Source organism: Ursus americanus, chromosome X (genome assembly GCF_024610735.1).
Source record: "Ursus americanus isolate L20-20 chromosome X, mUrsAme1.1.p, whole genome shotgun sequence".
NCBI classification, from domain to species: Eukaryota; Metazoa; Chordata; class Mammalia; order Carnivora; family Ursidae; genus Ursus; species Ursus americanus.
Window position 1 is genome coordinate 103,321,302 of NC_142164.1, and position 13,781 is coordinate 103,335,082.

Genomic DNA, 13,781 nt, shown 5'->3' on the forward strand with positions numbered 1-13,781 from the left:
TTTAGTTCCAGAAAGTCACCAACAGCCAAATTCTCATGGATTATAAATCACAGAACACAGCAAACAAATTAGCTCCACTAAAAAGGTGAAAATCGAAACGTGAGGCCTAGAAACAATGACCTGTCTGGTGCCCAGCCGGGGCCTCGATATACAATTTTCCACTAAAGGAACCAGGGTTTCTGGAAGAAATGACTGATTCCTGGGCTGGAGCAGAAAAGTACATAGTGAACCAGGAATATCTCCTCATAACAGAAAGCAAGAAAAGAAACTGTCAAAGCTTACTAGGGGTGTGTCAAAAGGTCTCAGGGGCCAGTCTAAAGAGGCTCTAGTTGGCTGAAGATGAAAAAATTTGAATGTCAAAAGAATAAATGCTGTTGAATGAAACACATCAAGTATGTTTGTAAGTTTATAATGAGACTTAAAAATGATCGATTGCACAGCTTTGTGAATATACTAGAGACTAGTGAATTGCACAATTTAAAAGAGTGAATTTTGTAGCACGTGTATTATATTTTGAATTTTAAAAAATGATCACCTTTGCCGAATGGTAGAGAACCAACTCATTGTTTTGAAAACTAGTAAAGGGAAAGATGAAGCGCTGTTCCTGTAGGAAATGTTCCTCAGGCTAAACAAATAGCTGATGAAGGGAATTTTCTTTTAATAATTCTACAAATACATGAAGAAGACTCGATGGGATTAGAATAGAACCATTTTGCAATCCCAAGTGAATTTAATGGATCTAGGTAATGATCAGCAATGGCTGCTAACCAGAGCATCAACTAGACATATGCTTCATGACAAAAGTACACAGAGCCATCAACTAAAAAAATCAAACCTCAACCTGATCAACTCTTCAGCTCTAACTGCCAATTTACAGGAAACACAGGGAACAGAGAAACTTATCAATGAAACCACAGGAATGCAATCAACAAAACTCAGATGGTGGGAAACACTATAGGACCGGCTTTCTTCAACAAATAAACTATAGCAAAAAATTTGAGGGGAAACCAATAGATAAGAAAAGACTTAAAAGATTATTAATCAAATGCACTGTATGAACCTTATTTCAATCTTGATTCAAACAAACAAGTGTAAAAAAAATGAGAGAAATGTGAACACTGGATTGTTGTCAGCATGAACTGGATATATACTGATATAAACAATTTATTGTTAATTTGGTTTAGGTGTAATGATGATGTGATTATATCTTTTTTTTTTTTTTAAAGATTTTATTTATTTATTTGACAGAGATAGAGACAGCCAGCGAGAGAGGGAACACAAGCAGGGGGAGTGGGAGAGGAAGAAGCAGGCTCATAGCGGAGGAGCCTGATGTGGGGCTCGATCCCAGAACGCCGGGATCACGCCCTGAGCCGAAGGCAGACACTTAACCGCTGTGCCACCCAGGCGCCCCGATGTGATTATATCTTAAAAAGAGTCCTTATCTTTTAGAGATATATTATCAAAATACTTATAGATAAAATGATATGCTACTGATGTAAGAACTATACTCTGAAAACTATAAGACACTGATAAAAGAAACTGAAGATGACACAAATGGAAAGATATATTGTATTTATGGATTGGAAGAATTAATATTGTTAAAATGCTGCTACTACCCAAAGCAATCTACAGATTCAATGCACTCTCTATCAAAATACCAATAGCATTTTTCACAGAACAAGAACAAATAATCCTAAAATTTGTATGGAACCACAAAAGATCCAGAGGAGCCAAACCAGTTCTGAGAAAGAACAAAGCTGGAGGTATCATAATCCCAGATTTCAAACTGTACTATAAAGCTATAATAATCAAAATAGTATGGTACTGGCACCAAAAAAAGACACATAGATCAATGGAATAGGATAGGGAGCCCAGAAATAAACCCATGCTTATATGGTCAATTAATCTAAGACAAAGGAGGCAAGCATATAAAATGGGGAAAAGACAATCTCTTTAATAAACGGTGTTGGGAAAACTGGACAGCTACATGTGAAAGAATGAAACTGGACCACTTTTTTACGCCATACACAAAAATAAACTCAAAATGGACCAAAGACCTAAATGTAAGACCTAAAACAATAAAACTCTTAAAAGAAAATATAGGCAATAATCTCTTCGACATCAGCCTTAGCAACATATTTTTAGACATATCTCCTGAGGCAAGGGAAACAAAATAAAAAATACACTATTGGGACTACAACAAAGTAAAAAGATTTTGCACAGTACAGGGAACCTTCGACAAAACAAAAAGGCATCCAAATGAATGGAAGAAGATATTTGTAAATTATATATCTGATAAAGGGTTAATATCCAAAATATATTAAGAACCTATATAACTCAACACCAAAAAAACAAACAATCTGATTAAAAAATGGACAGAGGACCTGAACGTTTTTTCAAAGAAGACACACAGATGGCCAACAGCCACATGAAAAGATGCGCCACATCACTAATCATCAGGGAAATGCAAATCAAAACCACAATGAGATACCTTGTACCTGTCAGAATGGCTAGTATCAAACAGACAAGAAACAACAAGTGTTGGCAAGGACGTGGAGAAAACGGAACCCTTTTGTGCCCTGTTGGTGGGAATGTGAATTAGTGCAACCACTGTGACAAACAGTATGGAGGTTTCTCAAAAATTAAAAATAGAAATGCCATATGATCCAGTAATACCACTTCTGGGTATTTACCTAAAGGAGACAAAAACACTAATTTGAAAAGATATATGCACCTCTATATTTATTGCAGCATTATTTACTTATTTATTTATTTAACATTTTACTTAAGTAAGCTCTACACCCAATATGGGACTCGAACTCATGACCCTGAGATCACGAGTCACATGCTCTGCTGACTAAGCCAGCCAGGCACCCCTGCAGCATTATTTATAATAGTCAAGATATGGAAGCAACCTAAGTGTCCATTGATCAAAGTATAAAGAAGATGCAGGATATATACATCATATCTATATACATTTTATATACATTATATATATAGTGGAATATTACTCAGCCATAAAAAAGAATTAGATCTTGCCATTGCAGCAACATGGATGGGACCTAGAGGGTATTGTGTTAAGCGAAATAAGTCAGACAGAAAAAAATAAATACCACGTGATTTTACTTACAGGTGGAATGAACAAACAAAAAACAGAAAGAGACTCATAAATAACAGAGAACAAACTGGTAGTTGCCAGAGAGGAAGTGGGTGAGGGCATGTGCATAATAAGTGAAGGGGATTAATAGGTAAAACTTCCAGTTATAAAATAAATAAGTCACAGAGATGAAAAGTACAACACAGTGGATATAGTCAATAATACTGTAATAACATGGTAAGGTGACAGGTGGTGACTACACTTATTGTGATGAGCATTTCATAGTGTATAGAACTGTTGAATCACTATGTTGTACATCTAAAACTAATGTAATACTGTATGTCAACTATACTTCAATGAAGAGAATGATATGCTATCAGAGATGGCCTTCAAAACAATAAGGGAGGTTCAGGGATGTATGCTGTTTGAGGGTGAGGTGGGTGGGGGATATAAATGAACCATAATTGGCCAGGAAAGGACAAATGTTGACTCTGGATGATGGGCACATTGGGGTTTGATGCATTATTCTCATTGTGTATATATTAGAAATTTTCCATAGCAAGTTTAAAAAACAAACAAAAAGAAACATACAAAGAAAAAATTACCTTCACATTTCACAGAATCTTTGGAATGGGGCAAGCATTACAAACATTCAATTGCTTCCCTTCTCACTTTTCTGTGGACCATATAACAGCACTTATTTTCAAAAGAATTAGCAAAATTAAAAAATGAAATAAATAAAACTAGACCACTTATGATTAAAAAAACAGCAATGGTTTTCAAATTTGCAAGGGAATATCTTCCTAAGATGCAGATTGCTGACACTTACTTCCTAGAAATTCTAATTTTTAGTAGGCACAGGACAAAGATAAGGAATCTGCAGTTTAACCAAGAGCTCAGGTGATATATAGACAACTGGGCCACACACCAATATACTTTAAGAAACATTAGTACATCCCAGTAAATGCCTCTTTGCCCACATTTAGAAGAGTTTCTCTTGGAGTATAAAGAAGTAAAACTGCTGGATATGGCACATTTTCAATATTACTCTCCAAAACGACTATACTAATATATATTCCTTCCAGCAGAAGAAGAGAATTCCCAAATCCCCATTTCTTGGCTAACTCTTGATGTGCTCATACTTTTTAATTTTTGCCAAGAACATAACTACCTTACAGAGTGATCTTTCAGTTAGCAACATTTGCTAAAGCAGCTCTTAAAAAATCTGCCAAGTTTTGAACAAAGACTCCTTTTTAATGACATAATGACTTTTCACCCCAAAATACATTAAAAATATACGCCAAAAGAAGTGATAATTCAACATTATAGTTTAAAGCAAAAATATTCTCACCAATTACAGAACATAAGAATTCCTCACCAGAGAATCTCATATGGAACAAATCTGAATTGTGCTCTCTGTTTACATGAACCACAAATGTTTTTTGCTTGTTTTTGCACACAGACATAAAGCAAATAGAAACAAACACCCCAAATTGAGAACAAAACAGGAAGGAGCAGATGGCAGACATGTGGAAAATTTCGTAATTCTTGGAAAGGTGAAGGAAGCCAAGGACACAGCAGGAATCTGACCGAGTGAAATTAAGGTTTCAGTAAAGTGTGAATTGTGCGTGTGAGACTCAGGTGGCCTGCACCGAGTCCCCACTTTGCGATAACGACACTACGTTGAGGGAAATTTCACATGAAAATGAAGTCAGAAGTCGAGTGAGAGCAGGACATGATGTGGTCGAGTGGGGAGTCTGGGCCGGTCTTCGCTGTGAAGAATGACCCCGTGAGTAGCCAGAACAGGCGGATTCGGGATAAAAGGGTTACAGAGCCGTAAGCTGTGCTCTGCAGCAGAGCTTCTGGATCTCAGGGTGCACACAACCCCCCCAGGGGTGCTGTGAACACGCTCTTCTGCCGCAACGGGGGCCCCGCGGCCCGAGACTCTGCGTTTCCAGCAAGCTCGAGGGCCCGGCTTCCGCGCTGCGCCCCGGGAGTTGCCGGGATCCGTGGGCAGCACGGCGGCTCCTCCCGCTGACCCTGCTCCCAGCCCGTGGCGGAGAAGCCACGCACCGCACGCACGCGGCTGCCCGCGCAGCTGCTAGAAGGACGGCGGGACCGGGAAGGGGCAGGAGCCCGCTCTCCGGTGCAGCCAGCGGCCAGCGGCCCAGAGTCCTTCCCTGGGCCTCACGTGGCCCGGGAGGGTTGGGGGAAGAGCAGGAGGGCCACCGCTGTGGCGACGAATACCGGCACCCGCGTCCCTGCCCCCGGGGCCTCAACGTTCACAGGTGGAGCAGCGAGACGGCAGACACGCGGAGCGGACGACCGACGCGGACACCGACACCGAGACAGACAGGTACTGGCTGTTCCTGGCCAAGACATGCGGTCGTGAGAGGTCTTCTGGAAAAAGGTTTTTCCTAAGCTCAGGAACATCTCTATCTGCGGACTGAAAGAACTCCCCTCACCTCGGGGGAAACCACCTGCCTACACACCGACACCGACGGCAATAGTTTTTAACGACAAAAACCCCTGCAGTCATTAAAACAGGAGCAAACCCTTCCTTTATTGAGGGCTCCCCTCGTGTTCCGCACGCTGCTTGGTGCTTTACACGAATTCTCTCACCTGAACCTCACGGCGTTGCGATAAAGCCGTGGTGCCCGCCTTCAGGTTGCCTGGATTCAGGAACCGCATCGATTTGGCCAGGACCCCTTTGCTCTCCAGCCGCCTCAGCTCTCTTCCATCCCATGCTGTGGCAGACAGGCTCCTTCTACGCGGGCACACGCAGCTCCGGGCTCACGTCATCGCGGCCCAGTGCCCCTGGAAGAAAGAGAGAGTCTCGCTTCTGGGGATAGTGGCCCCTAGCCTTCTTGTCCTCTCCTCCGGATGTGGAAGCTCTGCCCTTGAGCAAGCTGGAGCAGGAGTGGTCGGGTCCGGTACCACAGCCTGCTGCAGGCGCAGTAGAACTTCTGTCCCGCAGTGGAGGCTGGATGGGGCCTCCAATCCTCTGCCTGGATATAGCTTCTGCAACAGAGTTGGGGTGATGAGAGATGCTGATGGCCTGCCCTTCCTGGAGTGAAGCCATAGCCCTGGACTGGGAGCTGGGAGGAAATGGAATCCCATCTCTTGGGCTGCAACTTAAAAAAGTAGAGATTGCATCAGACTGAGCTCGGAAGTGGGAAGCAGTGTGTGGCTCACAGACTCCCATTTAAGTAATAAGTTCATTGCTTTTACTAAGGTTTGCTAGATTTTCTTGGATAAATGTTTCTCTATTTGCTGTATGTTTTTAGGACAATCCCAGAGACTTTAAATGGTTGGGTTTTTTAAAATAATTTTCGCCAGTTAAATGGTTATTTCACTGGGGAAAGTGTCTACCGACGTCATCCCACCATTTTGGAAGTCCATACTTCAATCAGGTTTCTTTTTTTTAATGGTGAAAAATACGGGGCGCCTGGGTGGCTCAGTCGTTAAGCGTCTGCCTTCGGCTCAGGGCGGGATCCCAGCGTTCTGGGATCGAGCCCCACATCAGGCTCCTCCGCTATGAGCCTACTTCTTCCTCTCCCACTCCCCCTGCTTGTGTTCCCTCTCTCGCTGGCTGTCTCTCTCTGTCGAATAAATAAATAAAATCTTTAAAAAAAATAAAATGAAGGTGAAAAATAAGTTTGTTTGATAGTATTATAAACTCGTGATTCAAACATATTCCATGTGTTTCAATCCACTGCAATTATTCTTATTGATGCTCAAATTATCCCAACTGTGGCTAGGGGAAACTTCTTTAGGTTGGCTCCTAAATCCTTTCGACATGATCCTAACAGTTGTTGACAGCTTTCCTGCTGTTAAAATACTGTGTACATTCTACTTGCTTCAGCAGTACAAATACTGAAATTGGAATGATACAGAGATTAGCATGGTCCCTGTGCAAGGATGACACAGATTCGTGAAGTGTTCCATATTTTAAAATACCATATGATTTCACTCATATGTAAAACTTAAGAAACGAAACAAATGAACAAGCTAAAAAAAGAGACAAGCCAAAAAAACAGCCTTTTAACTATAGAGAACACACTGATGGTTACTAGAGGGGAGGTGGGCAGGGAGAGATGGGTAAAATAGGTGAAGGGAATTAAGAGTACACTTATCTTGATGAGTAGTCAGTAATGTACAGAATTGCTGAATTACTATATTGTATACCTGAAACTAATATAACACTATGTTAACTATACTGCAATTAAAATAATAAATAAATGCATACATACATACTGTGTACATTACCCACAGAATGCTTTTGAAAACCTGAAAGGTCACGCTTACCAGTACCAAAAGCAGTATATATGGCTTCTAAAGAAATGAAGAAGATAAAAGCAAATACTCAAAAGGGAAAAACAAATTAAAAAATCATAAAACAAAATAAAAAAATAAGGAAACATTAAAGATAGAATAAAAAGGGATGCCTGGATGGCACAGTCGGTTAAGCATCCAACTCTTGGTTTTGGCTCAGGTTGTGATCTCAGGGTCGTGAGATCGAGCCCCAAGTTGGGCTTCACACTCAGCATGGAGTCTGCTTGAGATTCTCTCTGCCCCTCCTGCTTTTGCTCTCTCAAATAAATAATTCTTTAAAAAAAAGATAGCATAAAAATATGACATGAATAATTAAAAATGTATTAGTCATCATGATAAATATATTGGAATCTACTCCCCTATTAAAAATTAAGATTCAAAAAGAAAACAATTAAGATTCGCAGGGGCACCTGCCTGGCTCAGTTGGTAGAGCATGCAACTCTTGATCTCAGGGCTGTAAGTTCAAGCCCCACACGGGGTGTAGAGATTACTTAAAAATAAAATCTTAGACTAACATAACATAGTAAAAAAATTAATATAAAAAATAAATAAATAAAAAAATAAAAGGGCCAAATAGAAAAATAAATAAATAAAATAAAATCTTAAAGATATGAATAAATAAAAATTAGGATTCACAAATTGGATTAAGAATTCTTTTTTTTTTTAAGATTTTATTTATTTATTTGACAGAGATAGAGACAGCCAGCGAGAGAGGGAACACAAGCAGGGGGAGTGGGAGGGGAAGAAGCAGGCTCATAGCAGAGGAGCCTGATGTGGGGCTCGATCCCACAACGCCGGGATCACGCCCTGAGCCGAAGGCAGATGCTTAACCGCTGTGCCACCCAGGCGCCCCTGGATTAAGAATTCTATTTTATGTAATTTAAATGAAAAAAAGACTAATGTAAAGGAAGGGGAAATATATAAAAGAAATGCAAATGAAGAGAAATCAAAGATGCAAATACTTACAATAATACAATTTGACATTTTAAAAAATGACATTGGAATTTATAAAGCCAAAATATGAAGGATAGAATATCACCTAATAATATGATTAATAAATCTTGTTTCATAGCTTCCTGGAAAGAAACATGTATTGAATACTACATAATATACTGTTTTTTCCTAGTGTCATGTAGCATTTACAAAAACTGAATATATAGCTGTACTAACAGTGGCATGTAAGCAGGGTTCAAATGCTAAAGAAGACTCACAAGACCCAAAATGACATGGCTTACAAATGTACACTTTATTATAGGGAAAGGACATGGTATAGCATCAGCACAAAAGTCAGAATATATACCACAGCATATGATTCATAGCAGGAGAGGTCAGGTGCAAGCTCCTATTGTCCTCTTCTGGTCCTAGTGATGTCTACACTCATATCTTCCCAACGCCAGAATCAGCCATTTCTTTAAGGAGCCTTGGTTCCATTTATTGGAGAATGATATTTAGGAACAAAGATCTGGGTGCTAGGTGTGCTCATTGCTGCTGGGGTAGCACTGCTTCTAGACCACTTCAGAAGCCAGAGCCAGAAAATATATCTAAGTATACTACCCTAGGTTAATGTACATATCTATATTTCTGTATATATCTACCAACTAGATTACATTTATGTACAGTTCTTTTTATTTTTAGCCTTATAATATCTAGTCAAAACACCATTTTTTCTTTTTTTAAATTGAAGTATAATTGACATACATTTTATTAGTTACAGGTGTACAACAAAATGATCACCCCAATAAGTCCAGTTAACATCTGCCACCATACACACATTTCTTATAATGAGAACTTTAAAACTTCCTCTCTTAGCAACACTCAAATATGCAATATAGTATTATTAACTATAGTCACCATGCTGTACATTACATGCCCATAACTTATTTATTTTATAACTGGAAGTTTGCACCTTTAAAAAAAAAGATTTTATTTATTTGAAAGAGAGAGCGAGAGAGCACAAGCGGGGGATGGCAAAGGGAGAGGGAGAAGCAGGCTCCCCGCTGAGCAGGGAGCCCGATGTGAGCCCGATCCCAGGACCCCAAGATCATGACCCAAACCAAAGGCAGACGCTTAACTGACTGAGCCACCCAAGCACCCCGAAGTTTGCGGCTTTTGACTCCCTTCACCCATTTTGTCCACACCTCACCCCTCTCCTCCAGCAACCACCAATCTATTCTCTATGTCCATGCACTTAAAAACAGCTTTTCAAAGTTATTAAATATTCCCCTCTACCCTCTTCAGCGAAGTTACGCCATACAGTTTTAATACAATTAGATTCTTTTGTCACTCCCTGCATTCCATCCCAGGATCACTGACAATCAGATAGATTTTTTAAAATTTGCAAACAGTAAAGTTCATTATTGGTGGTGTAATATTCTATGTGTTTTTGACAACTGCAGAGTCGTATATATCCACCCCACCCTTGTACAGCCCATTATATACTCAACCCTTCCCTCTCCCACAGTCCCTGGCAACCACTGCTCTGCTTTCCATCCTGTGGGAGACTGAATAACGACCTGAAAAAATATGCAAGTCTTAATCCCTCCAACCTGTGAATGTTACATCACATGGCAAAAGGGACTTTGCAGATGTGATTAAGAATTTCGTGATGGGGAGATTATCCTGGATTATCCAGGTTGGTCCTAAATGGAATCACAAAGGTCCTTAAAGGAGAGCAGCAAGACAGTCAAAGGACGTAGTAGGAGACACGAGGATGGAAGCAAGAGGTTGGAGTGATGTGAGGAAGGAGTCACAAGCTAAGTCATACAGGCAGCCTCCAGAAGCCAGAAAAGTCAAGGCAATGAATCCACCCCGTAGAGCCTCCAGAAGGAACCAGTCCTGCAACACCTTGACTTTAGCCTAGTGAAACCAATTTTTTACTTCTGGTCTCCAGAACTGTAAGAGAATAAATCTGTGTTGTTGTAAACCACCAAGTCTGTGGTAATTTTTTACAGCAGCAATAGGAAACTGATACATCTCACTATAGTTCTGCCTTTTCCACAATGTCTTATGAATGGCACTATACAATACTTCTGGGTCTTAGAATCTGGCTTCCTTCACTTGGCAAAATGCACTTACAATTCATCCATGTTTATGTTATATATATTGTACCACTAAGAAAAAAGATTCATTCATGTAGAGTGAATCAGTAGATCTTTCCTTCTTATCACTGACTAGTACCCCACTGTATGCATGCACCACTTTGTCATCCATTCACCTGTTGAAGGACATCTGGTAGTTTCTGATGAATAAAGCTGCTATAAACATTTGCATACAAGTCTGTGTGTGCACATAAATTTTCCATTAACTTAGCTATTAAAGAAAACTCATAGGTATTCATAGCTTTTAGGGCATGAGGATGGCAATTTAAGTATCATTACCAGGGAAACACATTATTTAGTAATACAAACAAAAAGAATTACGGGCTTTTTAAAATCAAAGTTACGTTCACAGAACAAGCCAGAAGTTTTGAGTTCCAGATGTCTTACAAGACCCCTTTGTTAGTGATAATATTTTCAAGGACATATTAAGAAACCAGATAATCGTCTTATTCTGTTGCTGGGATTTCTTATAACGGCAGTTAGGACAGCCTGTGGTTTTCCAGACCAAATGCTGAAATTCCACTATTTAGAACTGAAAGAAATAAAGACAGATCTAGGAAGATTAAAACTTACTACAGAAAAGGGCAAAATAGAATTATAAACAATTGGAATATTAGCATGGAATATTATCCATCCTACAGTGTGAACAGCAAAAACTGACAATATCTGAATTTCTGATTTATTATATTGGCAATCCATTTACCTCTAATCCTTAGTACTGTTGCCATGAAACTTTTTCAAATAATTTCATGAAGTCATTAAAACGTACCTGTTTTTTTCCAACAGATGTGCAGTGACACCTCTGTCAGTGGAGTTTTGCCTGAACAAAACAAAAAATAAGTCATTCAAACATACAGGTGGCAAAAATTTTCCCTAAGGGACCAAACTACAGAGGAACAATTCTGAGTTGTACCTCTCAATGCAAAATCAGGTACAAGTTACATACTATCGAAAAGGCTTATAAAACTAATTGCAAAGTGTCTAATAAATGTCGGGGTTTGAGATTTTTCTCCTACTTACAAACTAACAAACTAGCCTGTTTCCATTTCCTGGATGCCAGCAGCATGGTAAGCAGTATGAGCACCATCAGCATATTTGTGTGGGTTCCCCACTCCCCAGGTCCCACAGGGGCCATGCAGAGGGGCCCAGTGGACACACTGTGTCTATCATGTACTTTTGCATTGCAGCCAGGGAATACTGGCCTTGGGGGAATTCACATCTTTTTAGAGCAAGCCTCCTATTTGTTCAGAAGGAGATATCACCTCATCCCTCAAGGCAGCTCCCTACAAACAAAGCCCTGGGATAGGGCTCAGGTAAAGAGTGATCTGGGTCTTGCGTTCCTGGCCCGTGAAAGAACAAGCACTATGGCTCTGGGCTGTGATGGACAGCATCTTCCAACAACAGCATGCCCAGAGAGAAAGCAGCTATCTATCCTTCCACGTGAAGCGGACAGTAAGAGGTCCTGCCCAAAGTTTTGCTTCCAGGAATATTTTCCTTCACCACTATCTTTCAGGGGCTAGAACGCATCCATTCTCAAGCTGGTGCCAGCAAACCATGTATAAACCAGGCCTGTGCTTTTTCTCTGTTAACCAGTCATAGAGAACTCTCTGGGAAGTCATAAATGTGGGTTAAGGGAGAAGTGAATCAGTACAAGCAAGTACCATGGGAGTTTATTTTTTTATTTTTATTTTTATATTTTCTTTTTTTTTCTTATTATGTTAGTCACCATACAGTACATGGGAGTTTAAAACATCGCTTCATGCACTTGTGCCTTCTGACAAGCTTGGACTCAATCATGTATACACAGCATTATAATTTTCTATTGGAATACTGTTGTCACATCCAATTTTAATGTTTCCATGAATCAGACGACACTCACTTCCTGATGGTCATTTCAAGTGGCACACCTCACTCTCTTTTCACCTTCCAGATTTCCTGCCCATGCTTTCCATTGAGTGAACCTATCCAGAAGCTGGAGGGCAAAGAAATCTACTCTTACCGTCCTCTCCCATGGCAGAGAGCAGGTAGAGAGGGTGGAGTGAATCTGGAAGGGCAAATGGAAGATATCTAGCACAGCCCATAAATGGCATTGATGTCACTGGCATCATTTTCTAAAACATTAAGCCATTCTTGGGAAAGTTCCAAACAAAACAACACATGCTCCTTTCAATTTACACAGTAGTTCCGTTCCTGGAAAATTCCAGGATATTAAAACCATGCAAAAAATACTTTGACTTATGTTCACTTCAGCAGCAATATACTAAAATTGGAATTATACAGAGAAGATAAGCATGGCCCCTGCACTAGAATGACATGCAAATTTGTAAAAAGCATACCATATTTTTTAAAAAATAAATTTCAGAAAGAGAAAAAAGTACATTGAGTTTACATGCAAAATGAGGTCAGGTTTAGGTTCAGATAATTACAAGTAAGTTTTTCATACACATGAATGCCTAGGGGGATGTTTGAAAATTACATAAGATGTAGGAAAATTCATCCTTGTAAGAAAGTCACACGCACTGAAGGACATATGACATTCCTGGCTTCTGCCCAGCTAACTAATCCCCAGCCAAGGGGTTCCCGTCAATCACTGCAACAACCATAGTAGCCCCACGTGTTTTCAAAGCATACCCTTTGATGGTACTGCCTCTAGTGATACCCACTCCCCTAAGGTGAAACATTCATCCTTGCCGAATTTGAGTTTGATGTTTCATCCACTTAGCGTCTGGAGGCAACACTCAACGGAAGAAATTACTTCTCAATTTATGGAGTCTTGTTCAATCCAACTTTACAAAAGTCTCTGATGCAGTTACCAAACACTTGCTGCCATTTCTGGCGATATATAATTGTGAATTTGAATTTTCTGATTTAGTATAAATACAAAGTAAGAAAATAACTGGACGTGAAGCTCAAACTTCACACGGAACCAGATTAAAGTTGATAAATAACCACATTTCATGTCACCTGGTATTAAACTATAACATTTTTCTACTTTTAACTAATATATTTTAAGTAATACACCCATATTATGTAAAAATATAAAATATATAAACAAAAATAAAGAATAAAAACATCACATTCTATGGTAGAATAATGGCTCCCCTCAAAGATGTCCACGGCCTGATTTTCTGGAACCTGTGAATGTTACCTTACGTAGCAAAAGGGACTTTGCAGATGTGACTAAGTGGAGGATCTTGAAATGGGTAGATTATCCTGGATTATCCAAGTGGCCCCAATGTAATCACCAGGGT

At 39.8% G+C, this 13,781-nt stretch overlaps 2 non-coding genes across 2 annotated transcripts; both read left to right on the top strand.

The window, feature by feature from the left end:
• The first annotated feature begins 6,949 nt into the window (after nt 1-6,949).
• On the top strand, nt 6,950-7,051 carry LOC123785390 (U6 spliceosomal RNA). Its single transcript, XR_006777625.1, has one exon. It is a non-coding gene; the product is annotated as a U6 spliceosomal RNA (small nuclear RNA).
• A 5,717-nt stretch (nt 7,052-12,768) lies between these two features.
• LOC123785389 (U6 spliceosomal RNA) lies at nt 12,769-12,875 on the top strand. Its single transcript, XR_006777624.2, has one exon. It is a non-coding gene; the product is annotated as a U6 spliceosomal RNA (small nuclear RNA).
• Nucleotides 12,876-13,781: the final 906 nt, after the last annotated feature.